Source organism: Loxodonta africana, chromosome X (assembly GCF_030014295.1).
Source record: "Loxodonta africana isolate mLoxAfr1 chromosome X, mLoxAfr1.hap2, whole genome shotgun sequence".
NCBI classification, from domain to species: domain Eukaryota; kingdom Metazoa; phylum Chordata; class Mammalia; order Proboscidea; family Elephantidae; genus Loxodonta; species Loxodonta africana.
In genome coordinates, this window is record NC_087369.1 from 172020757 (window position 1) to 172045139 (window position 24383).

The window sequence follows — 24383 nt, forward strand, 5'->3', positions numbered from 1 at the left end:
CAGTCCCCTTTTGAAACCTTGGCAAGACTTCTGTTTGAGGCCCAAACCCCTGGTAGTGTTTTTTTTTTTTTTGGTAGGGGGAGGGGATGGAGGGATCCTTATAGTCTTTCCCCAGTCCCTGCTTGGCCCTGCTGTTCACAGCCTGGGTGGCTGCCTCCTCCTCTCCAGCAAACTCCAGTCCTCCTTCAAGGCCTGACTGTGGCAGCACACTCTGTGCCCCACCCCCCAAAGCATCAGGCCCTTTTGCCTCCGAGCTCTCCTGGCATGTTGTTCCTTTCTCGGTTAGCGTCCATCATCATGCAGGCCTGGAGTAGTTCTCTAAGGGCCTGTGGCTGGGGGTCACTGAGCCCCTCGAGGGTGAGGATTGTGTCTTGCTCAGTACTCTTTAAGTCAGGTGCCGGGGATAGAGTCGTTGCTTAGTAAATGCTGGCTGCCTCAACAGAGGACCCTTTGTCTTCTTTTCCAGTGAGAGGCACCTGCTCTGTCCTTGGAGCAGCTCGAGGAAACAGGAAGGCTGGGATGAGGTGAGGGGCAGAGAGGGCCTTTTACCCGGGATGTGAGGCCTTAGGGCTTCAGCGGGCCTTAACAATCACCAGGCCCACCTCCCATAATTCCCCCTCGGGCCCCAGCCCCACTAGTGTTACCAGCTTCTGCCTGGAGATCCTGAACCTCCTCATGGAGGTTTCCGGTTATGTTCTGAGGGTCCTCTGAAGGGTGGGCACTGTTGCTCCCACTCCCCCACCCTGTTGTTTGGAGAGCTAGGACTTTCCTAATGGACTGGAGACCCACAGTAGATGGCTTTACTTGGAGGAAGCTGTGGGTGGAGTATGTGGGGGCTCCCTGTTCTAAGCCGCCCAGCTCGTCCATCTCACATGTCAGCTGAGAAGCAGGAGGACATAGCTGAATGGGGAATGTCTGAACTTGGGTCCTAGGCAGGGAGAGCCCCAGTGTGGTGGCTGCCATTGGCTGTCCTGCCAGTTGGCTGCCGCACGGGGTGGTCCCAGGGGAAGTCGCTTCACTTGTGTTGGGGAGGGGGGCATCTGGCTACTCCTGTGTCTTAGTTTCCTAGTGCTGCTGTAATAGAAATAGCACAAGTCGGGGGCTTTAAAAAATGGGAATTTATTTTCTTACAGCTCTGGAGGCTAAATTCCAAATCACGGTCACGGCCATGTCGATTCCTTCATTGTCAGTAGTCCTGGGCCTTCCTGGGTTCCATGGCTTGTAGACCATCCTCACGTGGCACCTGTGTTCCCCGATATATGTGATACTGTTGTCCATTCTGCTCTTTGTAGTCCTCAGAAGTGATTAGATTTAGGACCCCCCCCCCGCCACTGCTACTGAGTTAATTCCAACTTATAGCAATGCTTTAGGACAGAGTAGAACTGTCCCATAGGGTTTCCAAGGCTGTAAATCTTTATGGAAGCCGACTGCCGTGTCTTTCTCCCGCGGAGTGGCTGGCGGGTTCTAACCGACAACCTTTTGGTTAGCAGCCAAGCATTTGAACCACTGTACCACCAGGGCTGCCTTTCAGCATAAGGAAGAAAATCCTATTTCCAAAAGGATCACATCCACAGGTACAGGGGTGAGGATTCCAACACATATTGGGGGGACAGTTCAATCCATAGCGCCCTGTGAAAATGTCCAGGTTGAAACTCTGTCTTGGTTTCCATTCCATACACACAGTGGTGTCCTCCGGGCCCCAGTCTCTTTCCTGCTGCTTGCCTATCTGCTCTTGTTACAGTCAATGCAAAGGAATACCCCCTAGTCTGAAAGGTTCTTGGAAGACATCTCCCTAGCTCTGCAGCTCATTCTGCCATGTATTGCATTCTCCAGAGACACCCTCTCTCAGAAACCCTAGCATAGGGGGTTCTCCTGAAGTTGACGCTGAGACAGAGTTTGCTGAGTCACCGCATACCAATGTCACTCCTATACATTCCATAGGCCTGGATCTCCTCAACCTGCCAGCAGACTTGAAGTTCTAACCTGAAAACTCCAACCACTAGGCTGCCACCCTGTGTCCGGGGCTTTCTGCACACTGCTTCCTCCAGGGATGGGATCCTCCTTACCAGCTGGGCAGGCGGTAAGTGAACCTGTACCAAGACCCCATCTTCCCTCCTGTGTTCTTGGACCACTCCAGAACCAACTGTCTTGGGCTGAGTGCTCCGGGAAGCCAACCCTGAGAGAGAGTTAGGAGAGCCAAAGCCTTACTGGGAGTAATATCTGTTAAAGGAAAAGGAAGGGAGCAGGCTTGGGCAGGGTGTGTCTTCTGGCCAAGATGCCAACCTGACAAAGTCTCTACCAGCCCCCCAGAAGGCAAGGGCCACCCTCTATGGGGGCCGCCTTGGGCACAGATGGTCAGGCCCTTGTAGTGCCTGGCCCACAGTAGGCTGCCCCATCTGTATTAACGGAATGAATGACCTTATACCCAGAATGGGTGTCCAGAGGGTGTGGGCTGAGCAATGGAGGTGAAGGCCCCGGCATCTTCTCTGAGGTAGGCAGAACAGCCACTTCATCCTGTAGCCCACTTCGTGGGCGGTGCTTGACCTGTTTTGTTCATCAGACAATGCCTCGGCTCTGAAGGGGATTTGTTTCCAGGGCATTGTTACCTGGGCATCACCATGGTCTATTATCATCAGCGAAAACCCAGCCGGAAGGGAGAGAGCACATCTGAGGACAAGAGCATCATCTTGCAAAGTGGACACCACTGTCTCTCCTGTCATGTAAGAGGCTCTTCAAAGGTACACACTCCTCTCCGTGTCACTCATAGGGCTGGTGTCTTACAGGCAGAAATCTAAACCTCAGAGTCTAAAATGAGGCTGACTGAGGCAGGTAAGCGTGAAGAGGCAGGAACCGCTCACCCTGGGTAAGGAGCCCAGAGGAGGGGAGGCATTACTGAGGGCGACGGGCATTCGAGCTGAGTCTTGAAGGTAAAAAGAATTTCGTTAGATGGAAGGTGAGGGAAGTGCAGGCTGAAAGGGTCAGATACCTTCAGGCAACTGAAGAAGGTTTCATGGCTGGAGGGAGGTCGTGGGAGGTGAGGCTAGGACACTCAGGGGGCTCCGTTTCCTAAAGGCCACCCTAAGGAGTCTGGACTGTGTTTTGTGGGCATCAGGCCAATGCCTAAACTTGGTTTTCATTGTAAGCATATATTTTTAAGGCAATCCGTTGGTTCTCTTCCTGAGAAAACTTCACCGATTTCACTTGGTTGTTGAGTCAGTCATTTGTCGGGGGGTCAGGCTGTGTGTCTACCCCAGGGGTGTGTTGATGAGCAAGAGGCAGGCTCCCAGTGGCTCAGGGGCAGCCTGCTCCAGAAGAGAAGATCTTCCCAGCAGTGGGTGCCTGTCGTTGGTGATCTGGAAAGGGGTCTTTTCCTTTGGAGGAACCTTAAGGCTGCGTCTTTTTCCTGGCTTGTGCTGAGTTTTCCAGTTTTTGCTCCTGACTTTAAAATGCACTGTGGAGAGTGGAAGGTGGGGGATGGAGGGTGTTGGGGTGAAATCCTGCCAGGACCCCACCAGAGAGGTGATTTGTCCCGTGTGGCTCCCTGACTGCCACTGACTGACCTGTAGAAAGAAGGTATGATGTGGTTTCCTCGGGAGGGCTCACAGATGGCCTGGACTGTGGCAGCATTCGGGAAATGGCTCTGGAAATGTCACCTTGGGAAGAGGATGGTGGGTGAAGGCAAGACAAGAGAACAAGGGCATGTTCTCTCACCCACCTAGAATCCACACAAATGAATTCTTGCAGAAGGCTGAGGAAAGAGGCCTGCTCTGTGTATAAAAAGGCATTAGCTATTAAACCCTTATCAGGTATGTGGGTCCCCCAGATTTTCTTCCAGACTGTAGGTTGTCTTCATTTGGTTGATAAAGTACTTTGATGAACAAATATTTTTAATTTTGATGAGGTCCTATTTCTCAGTTTTGTCTTTTGTTGCTCCTGATACATGCTACAACATGGATGAACCTTGAAAGCGTTATGCTGAGTGAAATAAGGCGGTCACAAAGGGACGGGTATCTTATGATCCCACGTATAGAAAATACCGAGACTAGGCCAATATATAGAGACCCAAGTTTGTTAGTGGTTACCAGGGCGGGCAGGTGGGAGGTAGGCGGGGAGGGAGACTCATGGCTTGAGGGCACTGAGCTTCTGCTAAGGGTGATGGAAACATTTGGAAACAGATGATGGTGATGGTTGGACAACATGATGAACACGGTTCAAGTCAATAGACTGTGCATGTAAAAAATGTTGAATTTTCAAATGTTTTCTTACCTATGTATTTACCACAAAGAAAAAAAAAGCCAAAAAAAGACACTAGCTACAATTAGACCATAGTAACATGTTGGCAGAAACCCAGGTGGTGTAGTGGTTAAGTGTTATGGCTGTTAACCAAGAGGTCAGTAGTTCGAACCCACGAGGCGCTCCTTGGAAATTCTGTGGGAGGGTTCTACTCTCTCCTATAGGGTCGCTTTGAGTAGAATCTACTTGACAGCAATGGGTACATCCCACATACAGGTATGAATTGGAGACAGCAACAGATTAACAGGCCTATAGCGACCAGTCCAGTTCCACTAATGAATATGGCTTTTAGCCAGGTAAGATCAGGCAGCCAAGAGGTTAGCCAAGAAAAATCAAATCCTTCACGAATCTTTACTTTTTCTAGCTCATCTTTTGCACAATTCACCTTTCATTCAATGAGTTCGGAGTTATCCATAAAGTTAAAACAACATATTCCTTTGAATTCTTGACAAGTGTCGTTGTATCATAGAAGCAAGAAATCTAAAGTAGATCTATTTTCTAAAACAACTTCTCTGGCCTGTCCTAGTTCCTGGCTAATAGCATCTGTCTTGGTCATCTAGTGCTGCTGTCACAGAAATACCAAAAGTGGATGGTTTTAACAAAGAGAAATTTATTTCTTGACAGTGAAGTAGGCTAAAAGTCCCAAATTCAGGGTGTCAGCTCCAGGGGAAGGCTTTCTCTCTCTGTCAGCTCTGGAGGAAGGTCCTTCTTGCCAGTCTTCCCCTGTATTAGGAGCTCCTCTGTGCAGGAACCCCTGTTACAAAGGACGTGCTCTGCTCCTGGTGCTTCTTTCTTGATGATATGAGGTCCTTCCTCTCTGCTCCCTTTCTTGCTTTTATCTCTTGTAAGATAAAAGGTGGTGCAGGCCACACCCCATGGAAACTCTCTTTCCATTGGATCAGGGATGTGACCTGAGCAAGGGTGTTACATCCCACCCCAATCTTCTTCAAGGGAATTCAGTCTTGCCTCATTAACCACAGACAGAGATTAGGATTTACAACATATAGGAACATTACATCAATTACAAAACAGAAGACAACCACACAGTACTGGGAATCATGGCCTAGCCAGGTTGACACATATTTTGGGGGGACACAGTTCAATCCATGACAGCATCTATGGCTTGTGATGTGGCATTCAGTGATTTTGTACTGAGGTAAGCTAGATGTTCTATTTCTTGATAAGCCCCAACCTTTAAACCTGGGAAACAAACCAAGATTGCAGTATAGGAGATGTTTTCAACTTCACTTAACAAGCATCGATTATCATTACAGGTTGCATGTAGGACAAGATCTCTAGTGACCCTATTTTGGAGGAATCTCTTGAGAGGCAAGATCATAGCCAAATGCCCCACTAAACAGGGCCCATTGGTAGGCATTAGCAGGGATATAAGGTTAAGCAGTACTTCTGCAGAGTAGGAACCAACCTGAAGGGAGCTTCACATGAGTAGTGGCATATGTCACGCTGTCGATGAAACCACAATTCCTATGGTTGTTTCTTCCTAAATCAACACAATTCATTTGACATCTCGAGAGCATCACACAGTTAGAGGCATTCGTTACCAAGGAAAGCTGAAGAGTATACATCTCTCTGTCTCTGAATCTTGTAACAGGCCCCCAAGTATAAATATCAGAATACTGTAACTCTTTCTTTATTTGTATAAAAATGGTGAAATTACTCAAAGCCTGATGTAAATGAAAACTCAAATTAAAGACTTGATTGGCATGAATAAAAATCTTACTGTCAGGGGTGTGTTTCCAGGCCTGACTGTCTTGGGTTGCACCCCAGTCTTGGGCTCTGTGTAGACCTTCTTGAGTATATTGGGGCGGGGGTTTGTCTGGTGTGGAGCTGGTTGGAAGGAGAGCACAAATTGGCCGGGCACTAGCAGCCACTCGCTTAACTTTCCAGTTGGCTGCATGGTTTCCTTGTCTTATTGTGGTATTTCCTTTTTGGTGAGCTCGGCAGTACACTACTGCCACTTCTTGGGGTTTTAGGACCGTGTCCAAAAGTTGTGACAGTTCGGTTCCATACTTAATAATTTTGCCTCCGACGTTCAGGAGACCCTTTCTTTCCATAAGGCTCCATGTGCATGCAGAGATTCGAATACAAAATTAGAGTCAGTGTGTCTGGTGATTCTCTTCCCTTTTGCCAGTTCCAAGGCTCTTATCATGGCAACGAGCTCGGCCTTCTGGGCCGAAGTGCCCACTGGTAAGGGTTTGCTTTCAATAAAAGCTGATAAAGAGGCAGTCACATACCCTGCACGCCAGACTCCCTTTTGCACAAAACTGCTACCATTAGTGAACGAGTTATCGTCTTGATTGAACAGGGGTTCATCTTGCAGATTGCGTTGACTTGAATTAACAGCATCAAGGACCTCAAGACAATCATGAATGTCTTCTTCTCAGGGATGGAGTGGCAAGAGAGCGGCTGTTCAACCATGAAGTTACCTGTAAAGTCAGATTTGATCCCCCTAAAAGCTGGGGTTGATATAGTGCTAGCTGACCTGAGACGAGCCACAAATATACTTTTTGTTCCAGTACTACAATCACTGTGTGAAGGACAAATGTGACAGGGTTTCCTGTTGAGAATATACACAGTGAAAATACACCATTTCAACAGTTTCTGCATGTGCTATTCAGTGAGACTGAATGCATTCTTCAAGTTCTAGAAACATTCTCACCCTCCTTTTCTGAGTTGTTCCTCCCCCATTAACATAAACTCACTGCCCCCTGAGTTTCCTGCCTAATCTTTGGAGTTCCTGCTGTCAGTTTGATCCCATGTAGGTAGTTCTTAAAAGAGCACAATGCCCAAGGCAGACATTCTTTACTATTTAAGCTAAACTGTTGGTTTGAAGACAACTTAGCAGTTGGTTTTCAGGAGACTTCAGGGGATTTTTTTTTTTTTTTGCTTAAAGTGAAAGCTTACAATTCCCATCAGTTTCTCATACAAAAGCTTACACTCACGTGGTTATATGACCCTAGTTGCTCTCCCTACAATGTGACAGCACATTCCTCCTCTCCGCCCTGTATTTCCCGTGTCCATTCAGCCAGCTCCTGTCCCCCTCTGCCTTCTCATCTTGCCTCCGGACAGGAGCTGCCCATTTAGTCTCACCTATCTACTTGAGGAAACCCTGGTGGCCTAGTGGTTACGTGCTACGGCTGCTAACCAAAGGGTCGGCAGTTCGAATCCGCCAGGCGCTCCTTGAAAACTCTATGGGGCAATTCTACTCTGTCCTATAGGGTCGCTGTGAGTCGGAATCCACTCAACGGCACTGGATTCGCTTGGCTTGGCATCTACTTGAGCTAAGGAGCACACTCCTCACCAGTATCATTTCAAGTCTTATACTCCCGTCTAATCTTTGTCTGAAGAGTTGGCTTCAGGAATGGTTTTAGTTTTGGGCTACAGAGAGTCCAGGGGCCAGGACCTCTCGGGTCCCTCCAGTCTCAGTCAGTCCATTAAGTCTGGTCTGTTTACTAGAACTTGAGTTCTGCACTGTACTTTTCTCCTGCTTCGTGAGGGACTCTCTGTTGTGTTCCCTGTCAAGGGCAGTTATTGGTGGTAGCCGGGCACCATCTAGTTCTTCTGGTCTCAGGCTGATGGAGTCTCTGGTTTATGTGGCCCTTTCTGTCTCTTGGGCTCATATTTTCTTCTCTACTGTCTAGTTAGTGAATACCTCTCTTCCACCCTCCCCCTCTCCTAACCATCAAAGAATGTTTTCTTCTGTGTTTAAACCTTTTCTTGAGTTCTTATAATAGTGGTTTCATGCAATATTTGTCCTTTTATGACTGACTAATTTCACTCAGCATAATGCCTTCCAGATTCATCCATGTTAGGAGATGTTTCACGGATTCATCGTTGTTCTCTATCATTGCACGGTATTCCATTGTGTAGATATACCATAATTTGTTTATCCATTCTTCCATTGATGGGCACCTAGGTTGTTTCCACCTTTTTGCTATTGTAAACAGTGCTGCAATGAACATGAGTATGCATATATATATTTGTGTGAGGGCTCTTATTTCTCTAGGATATATTTGAAGGAGGGAGATTGCTGAATCGTATGGTAGTTCTATTTCTAGCTTTTTTGTCTTTAAGTTGAATTTTTTAAAATTGCGCTTTAGTGAAAGTTTACAAAGCAAGTCAGTCTCTTGTACACAAAATTATATACGCCTTACTATGTACTCCTAGCTGCTCTTCCCCTAGTTAGACAGCACACTCCTCCTCTCCAGCCTGTTTTCCCCCATATCCATTCAGTTAGCTCCTGTCCCTCTCTGTCTTCTCATCTCGACTCCAGACAGGAGTATTTCTAGCTTTTTATGGAAGTGCCAAATTGATTTCCGAAGTGGTTGTACCATTTGATATTCCCGCCAGCAGTGTATAAGTATTACAGTCTCTCCACAGCCTCTCCAACATTTATTATTTTGTGTTTTTTGGATTAAGCTAGCCTTGTTGGGGTGAGAAGCTATCTCACTGTAGCTTTGATTTGCATTTCTCTAATGCCTAATGATCTAGAGTGTTTATTTCCTCATGTATCTGTTACCCACTTGAATGTCTTCTTTGGTGAAGTGCCTGTTCATATCCTTTGCCCATTTTTTAATTGGCCTTTTGTCTTTTTATCATTGAGGTTTTGCAGTATCGTGTAGATTTTAGAGATCAGGCATCAGTTAGATTTGTTGTAGCAAAAAAATTTTTCCCAGGCTGTAGATTGGCTTTTTACTCCTTTGGCGAATTCTTTTGACAAGCATAAGCGTTTGATTTTTAGGAGCTCCCGGTTATCTAGTTTCTCTTCTGGTGTTTGTGCATTCTTAGTAGTGCATTGTATACTGTTTATGCCGTGTATTAGGGCTCCTCTCATTGTCCCCATTTTTTCTGCCGTGATCTTTATCATTTTAGATTTTGTATTTAGGTCTCTGATCCATTTTGAGTTAGTTTTTGTGCATGGTGTGAGGTATGGATCTTGTCTCATTTTTTGCAGATGGATATCCAGTTATGCCAGCACCATTTGTTAAAGAGACTGTCTTTTCCCCATTTAACTGACTTTAGGCCTTTGTCAAATATCACCTGCTCCTATGTAGATGAATTTACATCTGGATTCCCAATTCTGATCCACTGGTCTGTGTATCTGTTGTTGTACCAGTACCAGGCTGTTTTGACTATCATAGTGGTATAATAGTTTCTAAAATCAGGTAGTGCGAGGCCTCCCACTTTGTTCTTCTTTTTCAGTAATGCTTTACTTATCCAGGGACTCTACCCTTTCCATATGAAGTTGGTGACTTGTTTCTCCATCTCATTAAAAAATGCCACTGAAATTTGGATTGGGGTTGCGTTGTATCTGTAGATGGCTTTTGGTAGAATAGACATTATCACAGTGTTGAGTCTTCCTATCTCTGAGCAAAGTATGTTTTTCCACTTATGTAGGTCTCTTTTGGTTTCTTGCAGGAGTGTCTTGTAGTTTTCTTTTTTTTTTCAATGGTTTCGTATTTGTTTTTGAAAGTGACATTTTTAGGATTATTTTTTTAAGATCACTTTTTAAAATAATTTTTCTTGTGCTGCAAGTGAAAGTTTACAAATCAAGTCAGTCTCTCACATAAAAACTTATATACAGTGGGGGGGCCAAGATGGCTGACTAGGTAGATGCTACCTCGGATCCCTCTTGCAATAAAGGCTCGGAAAAACAAGTGAATCGATCACATACATGACAATCTACGAACCCTGAACAACAAACACAGATTTAAAGAGTTGACCTGACTGACAGAGACGGAGAACGAACAACTACGGAGAAGCCCCGACTGTTTTCGGAGCCTGGAGCCAGTGTCCCAGTCAGGTAACCTTGGCGCCGGGCTTAGGACTGGGCCCAGGGGACCTGAACACACCATCTTGTGACGGCGCAAACACGGGGCACAGCCCTACCCCCCTGAACTGACCCCAGGAGGGGGCCCAGGCGGTCTGCGTGGGCGGCCTGGCAACGCGGCTGGTGGGAGGAGAAGTCCCCGGGAGGCAGTGACTGGTTTTGGAGCCGGGAGTGCAGCGTCCCAGCCGGGGAACCTTGGCGCCGGGCTTTGGACTGGGCACAGGGGGGCTGAACACAGCATCCGGTCACGGCGCAAAAAAGGGTACAGCCCTACTCCCCTGAACTAACCCCGGGAGGGGGCCCAGCCGGTCCATGGGGGCAGCGCGGTGACGCGGCTGGAGGGATGAGAAGTCCCCGGGAGGCAGCGACTGATTTTGGAGCTGGGAGTGCAGCGTCCCAGCAGGGGAACCTTGACGCTGGGCTTTGGACTGGCAGTGGAGGATCTGACCACGGCTTCAGCGGGCCAGACCCTCGGGGACAATCTCCACACAGCCAGCACACATAGGCGACACGCCCCTCGGGAATCTCAGATGAAATAGTCATCCCAAGCAAGATAAGCAACTTTGGCTTTATTATGGGGTGTACCCTCTCCTGAGCCCTCCCCCACCCTTCCCAGGCGGCTTCATTAACATTGGAATTTCCTGAGCCAGAGGGAGAACGGCTCCGGCTCCGCGGCTTTGCTTTTCCCTTTTTTTTTTTTTTTTTTGGGTCTTTTCCTAACCCATTCTTCCAGCCTGAGAGAAGCAACCACAAAAAACCCAGGGACCAAAAATCCTTCCCTAATTGGACTAAAAACACAGAACCAGCTCCAGCCAAGCATATATGATCCAAATCTCGGGCTTTCATCCTTACAGGGAACAAGGTGGCTATAATAATGCAAAGGCAGTTCTGATAGGGATCTGACTGCATGTTTTTTAGCGGATTTACTGGAAAAACAAGTTTCCCAGGTCTGATATCTGTGCTTATTCAACAGAGCCCTAACTGACCCACAACAGGGAACTGAGGGCTGAAGCTCCCCCCAGACCACCTAGCCTCTTGCCTTAGGGGTCTAAGGAGGGTGACACCTACCAATCAGTAGAGGTACTTGCATTGGGGGCCTAAGGTACAGCTGCAGAGCCCTACCACCAAGGTGCTGCAGGAATAGAGACACACCTACCTCACTGACACTTGGGGGAAGCCTGTCAGCATCCTGCCCCCCCTGGAGTGTGAACCCCAGCTGCTAATAGAATCTGGTGCACACAACTATCACCACTACTTCTCGAGGTGGATAGGTGTTACGGTGCAGCACACACTTGATGGCCCAAAATCAGATTCTACTCAAGAATAGTGAATAGACTCAGGCATATATATCTGGCAACAGCCCAAACCAGCTGGTAATAGGTCATAAGTAAGTCAAGGGCTACAACAAACAAGACAGCACAATCTACTAGCCCATCCACGTATATTGAAAGAAAACAAAACAAGATAAGACTCAGTGAGCAAATATAGAATAAATCACTACTATATTTTTAATTTAAATTAAAATATTTTAGTGATGGCTCGGAGACAGCAGTCAATATCAAACCACATGAAGAAGCAGACCATGACAGCTTCTACAACCCCCCAAACAAAAGAATCAAAATCTTTCCCAAATGAAGATACAATCCTGGAATTATCAGATACAGAATATGAAAAACTAATTTACAGAATGCTTCAAGACATCAGGGTTGACCTCGGAAATGAAATAAGGCAAACTGCAGAAAAAGCCAAGGAACACACTGATAAAACAGTTGAAGAACTCAAAAAGATTATTCAAGAACATAGTGGAAAAATTAACAAGTTGCAAGAATCCATAGAGAGACAGCATGCAGAAATCCAAAAGATTAACAATAAAATTACAGAATTAGACAATGCAATAGGAAGTCAGAGGAGCAGACTCGAGCAATTAGAATGCAGAGTGGGAAATCTGGAGGACCAGGGAATTAACACCAACATAGCTGGAAAAAAATCAGATAAAAGAATTTAAAAAAATGAAGAAACCCTAAGAATCATGTGGGACTCTATCAAGAAGGATAACTTGCGTGTGATTGGAGTCCCAGAACAGGGAGAGAGGACAGAAAACACAGAGAAAATAGTTGAAGATCTGCTGACAGAAAACTTCCCTGACATCATGAAAGACGAAAGGATATCTATCCAAGATACTCATCAAACCCCATTTAAGACTGATCCAAAAAGAAAAACACCAAGACATATTATCATCAAACTTGCCAAAACCAAAGATAAAGAGAAAATTTTAAAAGCAGCCAGGGAGAAAAGAAAGGTCTCCTTCAAGGGAGAATCAATAAGTTCAGACTACTCAGCAGAAACCATGCAGTCAAGAAGGCAATGGGATGACATATACAGAGCACTGAAGGAGAAAAATTGCCAGCCAAGGATCATATATCCAGCAAAACTCTCTCTGAAATATGAAGGTGAAATTAAGATATTTACAGATAAACACAAGCATAGAAAATTTGCAAAAACCAAACCAAAGCTACAAGAAATACTAAAGGAAATTGTTTGGTCAGAAAACCAATAATATCAGATACCAGCACAACACAAGGTCACAGAACAGAACATCCTGATATCAACTCAAATAGGAAAATCACAAAAACAAATTAATATTAATTAAAAAAAATGCTCAAAACAGGGAATCATTGAAGTCAATATGTAAAAGATCACAAAAATCAAAAAGAGGGACTAAATACAGGTGGCATAGAACTGCCATATGGAGAGGGATACAAGGCGATATAGGACAATAGAAGTTAGGTTTTATTTAGAAAAATAAGGGTAAATATTAAGGTAACCACAAAGAGGTATCACAACTCCATAACTCAAAATAAAAGCCAAGAGAAACGTAACGACTCAACAAACATCAACAAAAAGAACATCGAAGAGGAAATAACCAAATCAATCCCATTCACAGTAGCCCCCAAGAAGATAAAATACTTAGGAATAAATCTTACCAAGGATGTAAAAGACCCATACAAAGAAAACTACAAAGCTCTACTACAAGAAACTCAAAAGGACATACTTAAGTGGAAAAACATACCCTGCTCATGGATAGGAAGATTTAACATAGTAAAAATGTCTATTGTACCAAAAGCCATCTATACATATAACGCACTTCCGATCCAAATTCCAATGTCATATTTTAAGGGGATAGAGAAACAAATCACCGAATTCATATGGAAGGGAAAGAACCCCCAGATAAGCAAAGCATTACTGAAAAAGAAGAAGAAAGTGGGAGGCCTCACTCTACCTGATTTCAGAACCTATTATACAGCTACAGTAGTCAAAAGAGCCTGGTACTGGTACAACAACAGGCACATAGACCAATGGGACAGAATTGAGAACCCAGATATAAATCCATCCATGTATGAGCAGCTGATATTTGACAAAGGACCAGTGTCAGTTAATTGGGGAAAAGATAGTCTTTTTAACATATGGTGCTGGCATAACTGGGTATCCATTTGCAAAAAAATGAAACAGGACCCATACCTCACACCATGCACAAAAACTAACTCCAAGTGGATCAAAGACCTAAACATAAAGACTGAAACGATAAAGATCAGGGAAGAAAAAATAGGGACAACCCTAGGAGCCCTAATACAGGGCATAAACAGAATACAAAACATTACCAAAAATGATGAAGAGAAACCAGATAACTGGGAGCTCCTAAAAATCAAACACCTATGCTCCTCTAAAGACTTCACCAAAAGAGTAAAAAGACCACCTACAGACTGGGAAAGAATTTTCAGCTATTACATCTCAGACCAGCGCCTGATCTCTAAAATCTACATGATTCTGTCAAAACTCAACCACAAAAAGACAAACAACCCAATCAAGAAGTGGGCAAAGAATATGAACACACATTTCACTAAAGAAGATATTCAGGCAGCCAACAGATACATGAGAAAATGCTCCCGATCATTAGCCATTAGAGAAATGCAAATTAAAACTACGATGAGATTCCATCTCACTCCAACAAGGCTGGCATTAATCCAAAAAACACAACATAATAAATGCTGGAGAGGCTGCAGAGAGATTGGAACTCTTATACACTGCTGGTGGGAATGTAAAATGGTACAACCACTTTGGAAATCCATCTGGCGTTATCTTAAACAGTTAGAAATAGAACTACCATACAACCCAGAAATCCCACTCCTCGGAATATACCCTAGAGATACAAGAGCCTTCACACAAACAGATATATGCACACCCATGTTTATTGCAGCTCTGTTTACAATAGCAAAAAGCTGGAAGCAACCAAGGTGTCCGTCAACGGATGAATGGGTAAATAAATTGTGGTATATTCACACAATGGAATGCTACGCATCGATAAAGAACAGTGACGAATCTGTGAAACATTTCATAACATGGAGGAACCTGGAAGGCATTATGCTGAGCGAAATGAGTCAGAGGCAAAAGGACAAATATTGTATAAGATCAGTATTATAAGATCTTGAGAAATAGAAAAAACTGAGAAGAACACATACTTTTGTGGTTACGAGGCGGGGAGGGAGGGAGGGAGGGAGAGGGTTTTTTATTGATCAATCAGTAGATAAGAACTGCTTTGGGTGAAGGGAAAGACAACACTCAATACAAGGATGGTCAGCCCAATTGGACTGGACTAAAAGCAAAGAGGTTTCCGGGATAAAATGAAAGCTTCAAAGGTCAGCGGAGCAGGGGCGGGGGTCTGGGGAACATGGTTTGAGGGGACTTCTAAGTCAACTGGCAAAATAATTCTATTATGAAAACATTCTGCATCCCACTTTGAAATGTGGCGTCTGGGGTCTTAAATGCTAACAAGCGGCCATCTAAGATGCATCAGTTGGTCTCAACCCACCTGGATCAAAGGAGAATGAAGAACACCAAGGTCACACGACAACTAAGAGCCCAAGAGACAGAAAGGGCCACATGAACCAGAGACCTACATCATCCTGAGACCAGAAGAACTAATTGGTGCCCGGCCACAATCGATGACTGCCCTGTTAGGGAGCACAACAGACAACTCCTGAGGGAGCAGGAGATCAGTGGGATGCAGACCCCAAATTCTCATAAAAAGACTATACTTAATGGTCTGACTGCGACTAGAGGAATCCCGGCGGCAATGCTCCCCAGACCTTCTGTCGGCACAGGACAGGAACCATCCCCGAAGACAACTCATCAGACATGAAAGGGACTGGTCAGCCGGTGAGAGAGAGATGCTGATGAAGAGTGAGCTAATTAAATCAGGTGGACACTGGAGAGTGTGTTGGCAACTCTTGACTGGAGGGGGGATGGGAGGATAGAGAGAGAGGGAAGCTGGCAAAATTGTCACGAAAGGAGAGACTGAAAGGGCTGACTCAATAGGGGGAGAGCAAGTGGGAGAAGGGAGTAAGATGTATGTATACTTACATGTGACAGACCGATTGGAATTGTAAATGTTCACTTGAAGCTTAATAAAAGTTAATTTAAAAAATGAAATGGAAAGCATAAACATAGATATCCTAGGCGTTAGTGAACTGAAATGGATTGATATTAGCCATTTTCAGTTGGACAATCATATAGTCTGCTATGCTGGGAATGACAACATGAAGAGGAATGGTGTTGCATTCTTCGTCAGAAAGAACGTTTCAAGATCTATCCTGAAGTACAACGCTGTCAGTGATAGGATAGTATCCATATGCCTACAAGGAAGACCAGGTAATACAACTATTATTCAAGTTTACGCACCAACCTCTAAGGCCAAAATGAAGAAATGGAAGATTTTTACCAACTTCTGCAGTCTGAAATTGATCAAACATGCAATTAGGATGCACTGATAATTACTGGTGAGTGGAATGTGAAAGTTGGAAACGAAGAAGGGATCGGTAGTTGGTTCCAGGTACTGATGGAATACCAACTGAGATGTTTCAACAAATGAATGCAGGGCTGGAAGTGCTCACTCATCTATGCCAGGAAATTTAGAAGGCTGCTACCTGGCCACCCGTCTGAAAGAGATCCATATTTATGCCTATTCCCAAGAAAGGTGATTAAACCAAATGTGGAAATTATCGAATAATATCATTAACATTACGGGCAAGTAAAATTTTTCTGATGATTGAAAAGTGGTTGCACAGAACAGCCAGAAATTCAAGCCAGATTCAGAAGAGCACGTGGAACCAGGGATATCATTGCTGATGTCAGATGGATCTTGGCTGAAAGCGGAGAATGCCAGAAAGATGTTTACCTGTGTTTTATTGACTATACAAAGGCATTCGACTGCGTCGATCATTACAAATTATGGATAAGATTGCTAAGAATGGGAATTCCACAACACTTAAGTATGCTCACGTGGAACCTGTACATAGACCAAGAGACAAGTCATTCGAACAGAACAAGGGGATACTGCCTGGTTTAAAATCAGAAAGGTGTGCATCAAGGTTGTATCCTTTCACCGTACCTATTCAGCGTATGGATATTATCCTATCAGTGACAGCATTCTCCTTCAGGGTAGATCTTGATATGTTCTTTTTAACGATGAATACAATGGTATTCCTCTTCAAGTTGTCATTTCTGGCATAGTACACCATTTTTTTTTTATTACACACACCATATGACTGTCTGATTCAAAATGGCCAATACTAGCCCATTTCAGCTAATACCTAGGATACTGATATTTATGCATTCCATTACATCTTTGATGAATTCCTATTTTCCTAGATTCATACTTTCTACATTCCATGTTCCAATCATTAATTGATGCTTGCAACTGTTTCTTCTCATTTTGAGTCGTGCCACATCAGCAAATGAAGGTCCCAACAGCTTGACTTCATTCATGTCATTAAGGTCGACTCTTCTTTGAGGAGGCAGCTCTTCCCACGTCGTCTTCTGAGTGCCTTCCAACCTGAGGGGCTCATCTTCCGGCACTATATCAGACAGTGTTCTGCTGCTATTCATAAGGTTTCCGCTAGCTAATTCTTTTCAGAAGTAGACCGCCAGCTCCTTCTTCCTAGTCTGTCTTAGTCTGAAAGCTGACACCTGTCTGCCATGGGTGACCCTGTTGGTACCTGAATACCGCTGGCATAGCTGTCAGCATCACAGCAACACTCAAGTTCACACAGTACGACAAACTGCCAGATACGTGGGTGGGTATTTACCCTAGGGAAATGAAAACTTAGGTTTGTAGCAGCTTTATTTGTGATAGCTCCAAACTGGATACTCTCTAGTCAGCGAATGGATAAGCAAACAGGTATATCCATACCATTGAATACCACTCTGCAATATAAAGGAAGGACCTGTCTGTATACACACAGAGTCCACATACATACAGCGTCCATATACACACAAAGGGAATGAAGCTCAAAGGCATGCTGATTGAGAGAAACCCGTCCGAAAAAGTTGCATGCTGTTTGATTCCATTTACATAACATTCTAGAAAGGACAAAAGCATAGTGATAGTAGTTGCCAGGGGTTATGGGTGGGCAGAGCGTGCAACAGTAAAGGCGGCTAGCGTGGGGGCAATCGAAGTGTTCCGTATCCATCCTGTGGCAGTGGTTACGTGAATCTGTATTTGTGTTAAAAGTCATAGAACTGTACACAAAAGAAAAAAAGTGAATTTCCCTGTATGATAATGAATAAAGGAAAAATGAATAACTGAGAAAGTAGTCCAAGGTGGGGGGGGGTCATGCAAGACCCTGGCCAGCTGATGCCTCCACTGTTACCTGCGGGCTGTATGAGGTGGAGTAAGGTCTTTCTGGTCCCACAGCAAGTTACAGAGCCTGCGCTGGCGTGGAGACATGGATGGGGTAGCGCAGGCACCCGGCATCTATCTGCAAAGTTAGCAGGGGTCTGTAGAAAGCTCGGCAGCTGACGTTTCCGGGGAGTGAGTTCCCAGATATATTCCCAAGTAGCTGGAGCAGGATGCAGAGTGCTGCCTGTGAAGAGAGAGGGCGAGAGAGTGTCTCTGTCCACAGGGTGACAGCTCTGCCCTGGGCCCTCAGGGAGCCAGGATGCTAACAGGACTGGATAAGTGACAAAGAGTGGGGGCAGAGGAAGGCTTGTCTACCTCCACAGTGACCCATGGAAAACATTCCGAGTGCAGGTTCTGTGCTAAAAACACTATGCTGTCCCCGCAGCTGTCCCGGGAGGTAGGACTGTCCTTATTCCATCTTGCACTGTCTAGTCTTGCACTGTCTTAACTAGAGAGACCCAGCAGGGCTTTGCCAACGCCTCCATCTGCTGTGGTGGAAGCTGCAGAGATGCCTCTCCTCCTCCCCTCAGGTTGTGTGTGTCCCCCTGTGGATTCTCATGTCCTTTCTGTGCCTGGTTGTCCTCTACTACATCCTGTGGTCCGCCTTGTTCCTGCGCTCCATGGATGTGATCGTGGAGCAGCGGAGGACACACATAACAATGGCCCTGAGCTGGATGACCATCGTCGTGCCACTTCTAACTTTTGAGGTGAGCTTTCTGAGGAAACAGTCTTCATATTCAGAGCCCCGCCCTTCCCTATAACAGCAGCTTGGACACTGGTGCAGCTGGCGAGCCCTTGAACTCACAGGGTGCCAACTCCCACAGAGATGCCTACAGAGACCGTCAGGAGACTTAGAACAGCCTGTCCTGTCTGGGGGTGGGAACCGGCCGTGAGAAGGGCCCCTTTTTAGCCAGGACGCGCCCATATTTATGGCTGCTGCTACTTTCTGAAAAGGAAAGTTGTATTTTGTATTTTACTTCTATGGCGAATGGTGCAACAAGCACTGTTTGCTCCTGAGAACAAACACCAAGAGGTCTCTCCCGTGAGAAGCACAGGCCTTAGAAACTACCCTTGCTTAGTCCTGAAGAGGCACGTGACGCTGGGCGGCCCCTCCCCGACACTGGGAGGGTGGCCATTCTTTCCTCTAGTGCTCACTTCCCTCCCTGAGACCTGCTGGGGGTGTCTAGTGAGGCTCTGGCTGCAGGCTTCCTCTGACCACTTGCAGATGTTGCCTCAGCATGACCATGACTGTTTCTTTCTTTAGATCCTGCTTGGTCACAAACTGGACGGCCACACGCATTCTCTTGTATACCAATATTTGTCCCACTGCATCTTTCGCTGATCACTCTCATGGCAACAACCTTTGGACAGAAGGGAGGAAACCGCTGTATATACACACCATTTGGAAGCCCTTGTGCGTGTTGTGCGTGAGTGCACCCACGCTCTAGGAAAGGAGGAACCTGAGGGCTCCAAATGAAGGTGCTTGCCTGGGAAGGCAGGGCCCAAGGCGGGTCTCAGGTCTTCACCGAAAAGCCACGCCATCGGCTTGCTCTCCACTGGCTGGCACCACTCTTCTCTAGCAGTGTCGGGCAGAGAGTTGAGGGATACCAGAATCAGCCCAGCAGCCCCTCCTAAACCTAGTCTTGTCAGTGGTACTTAATTAGCATTTTTGTCCTCACCACGCCCAAGGTGTGGTCCCCTGTTTGCTAGGCTCAGAGGCTCCTTTGCGCACACCCCCAGAGGCTGCCCTTCTGCAAGCCTGAGCGGTGGAGCTGGGGAGGGCCCTAGACTGCAGCCCTGGCTGTCCTTGTTGGCTGTATGCCAGGAAGGCCAGCACTGAACTGCCATTCCTATGCTGGGTGCAGGAAACACTGGCTTCCTAGAAGTCGCTGGAGGGGCCCCTGGAGCCCAGGCCTCCCACTGGCCTGGACCAGCACATGCCTGACGGCCTCCCTCATCCCGGGAGTGACAAAATTCCTCTAATTGGATGACATTCTATGCCCCACGGGAGGGTTGGACCAGGGACGATTAAGAGGATGACAGCATCGTCTAGGTTCTCACAGGTATCTGAGCCTCGCTAGAGCCCTGGTTAAGAGCTTGGGTGCTGAACCAAAAGCTTGGCAGTTCGAATCTATCAGTTGCTCCTTGGACACGCCATGGGACAGTTCTACTCTCTCCTGTAGGGTGGCTATGAGTCAGAATATAGTCAACGGCAACGGCTTTGGTTTGGTTTTTTCGTTTAGAGCTGAGGTTCTCAACTATGTGTACCCTCAGGGTCACCTGGAGGGCCTGGTCAAGTTCCAGGTTTTCAGTCCGGGTTCAGTCTTTGTTTCTGGGGCGTCAGAATAAAGCATTACCGCAAAGCTGTGCAACTTCACGTTTGGGAAAGAAAATGTATGTGAAACTCACTTGAACCAAGTTTTTGAAAAAGTGTTTTCTTATTTTTCAGGGTGGTTCGGTATTTGCAAAGATTTCTGTCAGTTTCTGCTTGAAATTTTCCCATTTTTAAGAGAATACGGAAACATCTCATATGACCTTCATCACGAAGATAATGAAGAAATGGAAGAAAGCCCTGTTCCGGAACCTCCTAAAAGTGCTCCTATGTTTCGAAAGAAGGCCAGCGTAGTCATTACACAGAGCCCTGGAAAGTATGTGCTCCCTCCTCCCAAGCTAAATATCGAAATGCCAGATTAAAGGCCCTTCTTTCCGGGAGGGAACGTCGGTGGATCGGACACACACTCCTCGCCCTCCCTCTGCCTTTGTGTGCACCCTCCACCCAGGGCTGAAACTGGAGCTGGGCCCCCGGGGACTGTCATCTCCTGCCTTGTTTGCATTCAAAGCCTCTCTGTGACTCCCCACCACATGCCACAGAGGAGGAGGGGCCTGTACGAAGTGGCGTGGGGGGTGTCAGGGTAAGCGTGCTTGACGGAGAGTGTGCCCTTGAGAGCAGGAGAAACTGACTTCCACATGGGCCTGAGGAGCTGGCTCATTGCCCTTGGGGGTGGACGCTGAGGCCCAGGAAGGGGGGCTTCGTGTCTGTTGGGTGAAATGCTAAATAGGATCACAGTGCTTTGAAAGCAAGTCTGCCAGGATGTGTGGCCCAGACTTCTCCTGCCGTGCACAGTCAGTAGGAGCTCTCCACGTGTCGCTGTTGTCCACTGGTTGTATGCCTTGCGGGCCTCACTCCCAGCGCCCTACCCGGGAAGGCCTTGCTCTTGGGGCAGGATGATGGCAGGTTTTCCTTAAAGCCTCCTTGGCAAGCCCTTTCTCATGGAGTGACTCCATGGCTGTATACTATGTGTTGTTGTTGTTGTTAGGTGCCTTTGATTCAGTTCCGACTCATAGCAACCCTATGCACAACAGGATGAGACACTGCCCAGTCCTGCGCCATCCTTACAATCGTTATGCTTGAGCTCATTGTTGCAGCCACTGTATCAATCCACCTCATTGAGGGTCTTCCTCTTTTCCGCTGACCCTGTATTCTGCCAAGCATGATGTCTTTCTCCAGGGACTGGTCCCTCCTGACAACATGTCCAAAGTAGGTAAGACCCAGTCTTGCCATCCTTGCCTCTAAGGAGCATTCTGGCCGCACTTCTTCCAAGACAGATTTGTTCGTTCTTTTGGCAGTCCATTGTATATTCGATATTCTTCGCCAAGACCACAATTCAAAGGCGTCAACTCTCCTTAGGTCTTCCTTATTCATTGTCCAGCTTTCACATGCATATGATGTAATTGAAAATACCATGGCTTGGGTCAGGCACACCTTCGTCTTCAGGGTGACATCTTTGCTCTCCAACACCTTGAAGAGGTCCTTTGCAGCAGATTTGCCCAATGCAATGCGTCTTTTGATTTCTTGACAGCTACTTCCATGGCTGTTGATTGTGGATCCAAGTAAAATGAAATCCTTGACAACTTCAGTCTTTTCTCCCTTTATCATGATGTTGCTCATTGATCCAGTTGTGAGGATTTTTGTTTTCTTTATGTTGAGGTGTAATCGATACTGAAGGTTGTGGTCTTTCATCTTCATCAGTAAGTGCTTCAAGTCCTCTTCACTTTCGGCAAGCAAAGTTGTGTCATCTGCATAACGCAGGTTGTTAATGAGTCTTCCTCCAATCCTGATGCCCCGTTCTTCTTCATATAGCCCAGCTTCTCGGATTATTTGTTCAGCATTCAGATTAAATAGGTATGGTGAAAGAATACAACCCTGATGCACACCTTTCCTGACTTTAAACCAATCAGTATCCCCTTGTTCTGACCGAACAACTGCCTCTTGATGTATGTAAATATTCCTCATGAGCACAATTAAGTGTTCTGGAATTCCCATTCTTCGCAGTGTTATCCATAGTTTGTTATGATCCACACAGTCTAATGCCTTTGCATAGTCAATAAAACACAGGTAAACATCCTTCTGGTATTCTCTGCTTTCAGCCAGGATCCATCTGACATCAGCAATGATATCCCTGGTTCTATGTCCTCTTCTGAAAGCAGCCTGAATTTCTGGCAGTTCCCTGTTGGTATACTGCTGCAGCTGTTTTTGAATGATCTTCAGCAAAATTTTGCTTGCGTGTGATATTAATGATATTGTTCTATACTTTCCACATTCAGTTGGATCACCTTTCTTGGGAATAGGCTTAAATATGGATCTGTTTCAGTCAGTTGGCCAGGAAGCTGTCTTCCATATTTCTTGGCATAGGCGAGTGAGCACCTCCAGCGCTCCATCTGTTTATTGAAACATCTCAGTTGATATTCCATCAGTTCCTAGAGCCTTGTTTTTCGCCAATGCCTTCAGAGCAGCTTGGACTTCTTCCTTCAGTACCATTGGTTCCTGATCATATGCCACCTCTTGATATGGTTGAACATTGACTAATTCTTTTTGGTATAACGACTCTGTGTATTCCTTACATCTTCTTTTGATGCTTCCTGCGTCGTTTAATATTTTCCCCATGGAATCCTTCACTATTGCAACTCGAGGCTTGAATATTTTCTTCAGTTATTTCAGCTCAAGAAACGCCGAGTGTGTTCTTCTCTTTTGGTTTTCCATTTCCAGCTCTTTACACGTGTCATTATAATACTTTGTCTTCTCGAGGGTCCCTTTGAAATCTTCTGTTCAGCTCTTTTACTTCATCAATTCTTCCTTTTGCTTTAGCTGCTTGATGCTCCAGAGGAAGTTTCAGAGTCTCCTCTGACATCCATATTGGTCTTTTCTTTCTTTCCTGTCTTTTCAGTGACCTCTTGCTTTCTTCCTGGATAATGTACTTGATGTCATTCCACAACTCGTATAGTATTTATACAAATATTTCAGCATTGTGACATACGGTGTGCAATCCTACTCTGTACAGTCTACTCTGTTAAAGTATTTTTTTACAAGCTTGTACTCGAGATGGACGTGCTCTGTGCTGGAGTAGAAGCTGGCGGCATACTGCCTGCCCCACAGGGGCTGCCTTGTGGGACACAGCCATTCATCCACTTGAGGTTCTCCTCGGATGGAGCAGCTGCTACTACCAGGACAGCCACCACAAGCGAGCAACGGTCCGTGCTGTTGCAACCTGCAGGGACCGCTGGCTTGCCAAAATTGACAAAGCACTGTTTGAAACTGGAACCCTACAGAAGGTGGTCAGAGACGAAACCTGAACAACGGTATCATGGGTAGCTCCAAGTCTGCAGATTTTGGTCTGCGGTGACGAGAGCGCTTTAGCCTGAGTCCCGTGCTTTTCATTCTGAGAGTGGTTTCTGTAAGCACTGCTGGTATAGTCATGGATCGGGGCAGGGATGTGGGGAACCAGTTCTTACAGGTAGGAGACCCTTCAGCCTGAAAAGAAAGATAGCACTTTCTAAAGGAAAGAGAGAGGAGGGTTGATGTTCTCTCCCAGGAGGGGTGAGGAGGAGTTTCAAAGGAGGCCACTGCTAGGTGGACTGTTTGAGCTACAACTGAACCCTGTAAACAGCTCCTCCCCTGACACTGAACTCCGCCAAAGCTGCCCTCGTTTGGGGGCACAGGGTGAATGGGTGGTGTCACTGTGCCTGCGCGGTGTGTAAGAAGTTCAGCTAAACTCACTATTCCAGCTCCCTCAGCTGTTCAATAAAGCAGTTCCTCACTTTTGACGTGCACCGTGTGGAGCTTGTTGTACAGGTGGTCCAGGAAAGTCAGTGTGGGCTCAGCCGGTCTCAGAGAAGCATCTGCAGTTGCATAGGCAGTCGGGTGGGGGTGTGTTGGGGACAACCCTTTAGACCTAGTTGGCTTCCAGGTACAGCCTAAGGGGACGGGAGGAAAATAGGGACGGCATCAAGAATCCACAGCTGCCTAGGTGACACCGTGTCACCTTTGCTGCAGCTCATGAGACTCAGCAGAGTGTTGTGGGGGCTTTTCCAAGACGGGCTCCCATGGGGATCCGGTTTCAGGGATTCTTCTGCATGGCCAGGGCTCATCAGGAGCCAAGTATTGCTCATGTTTAAGCAAACTCTCTCCCTGATTGCTGTGGGGCCCACCATGGTGCCCCTGCCTTT

The 24383-nt window shown here is 46.2% G+C and overlaps 1 pseudogene; it reads left to right on the top strand.

The window, feature by feature from the left end:
- Positions 1 to 530: 530 nt before the first annotated feature.
- LOC135228811 (transmembrane protein 185A-like) lies at positions 531 to 23987 on the top strand (annotated as a pseudogene).
- Positions 23988 to 24383: the final 396 nt, after the last annotated feature.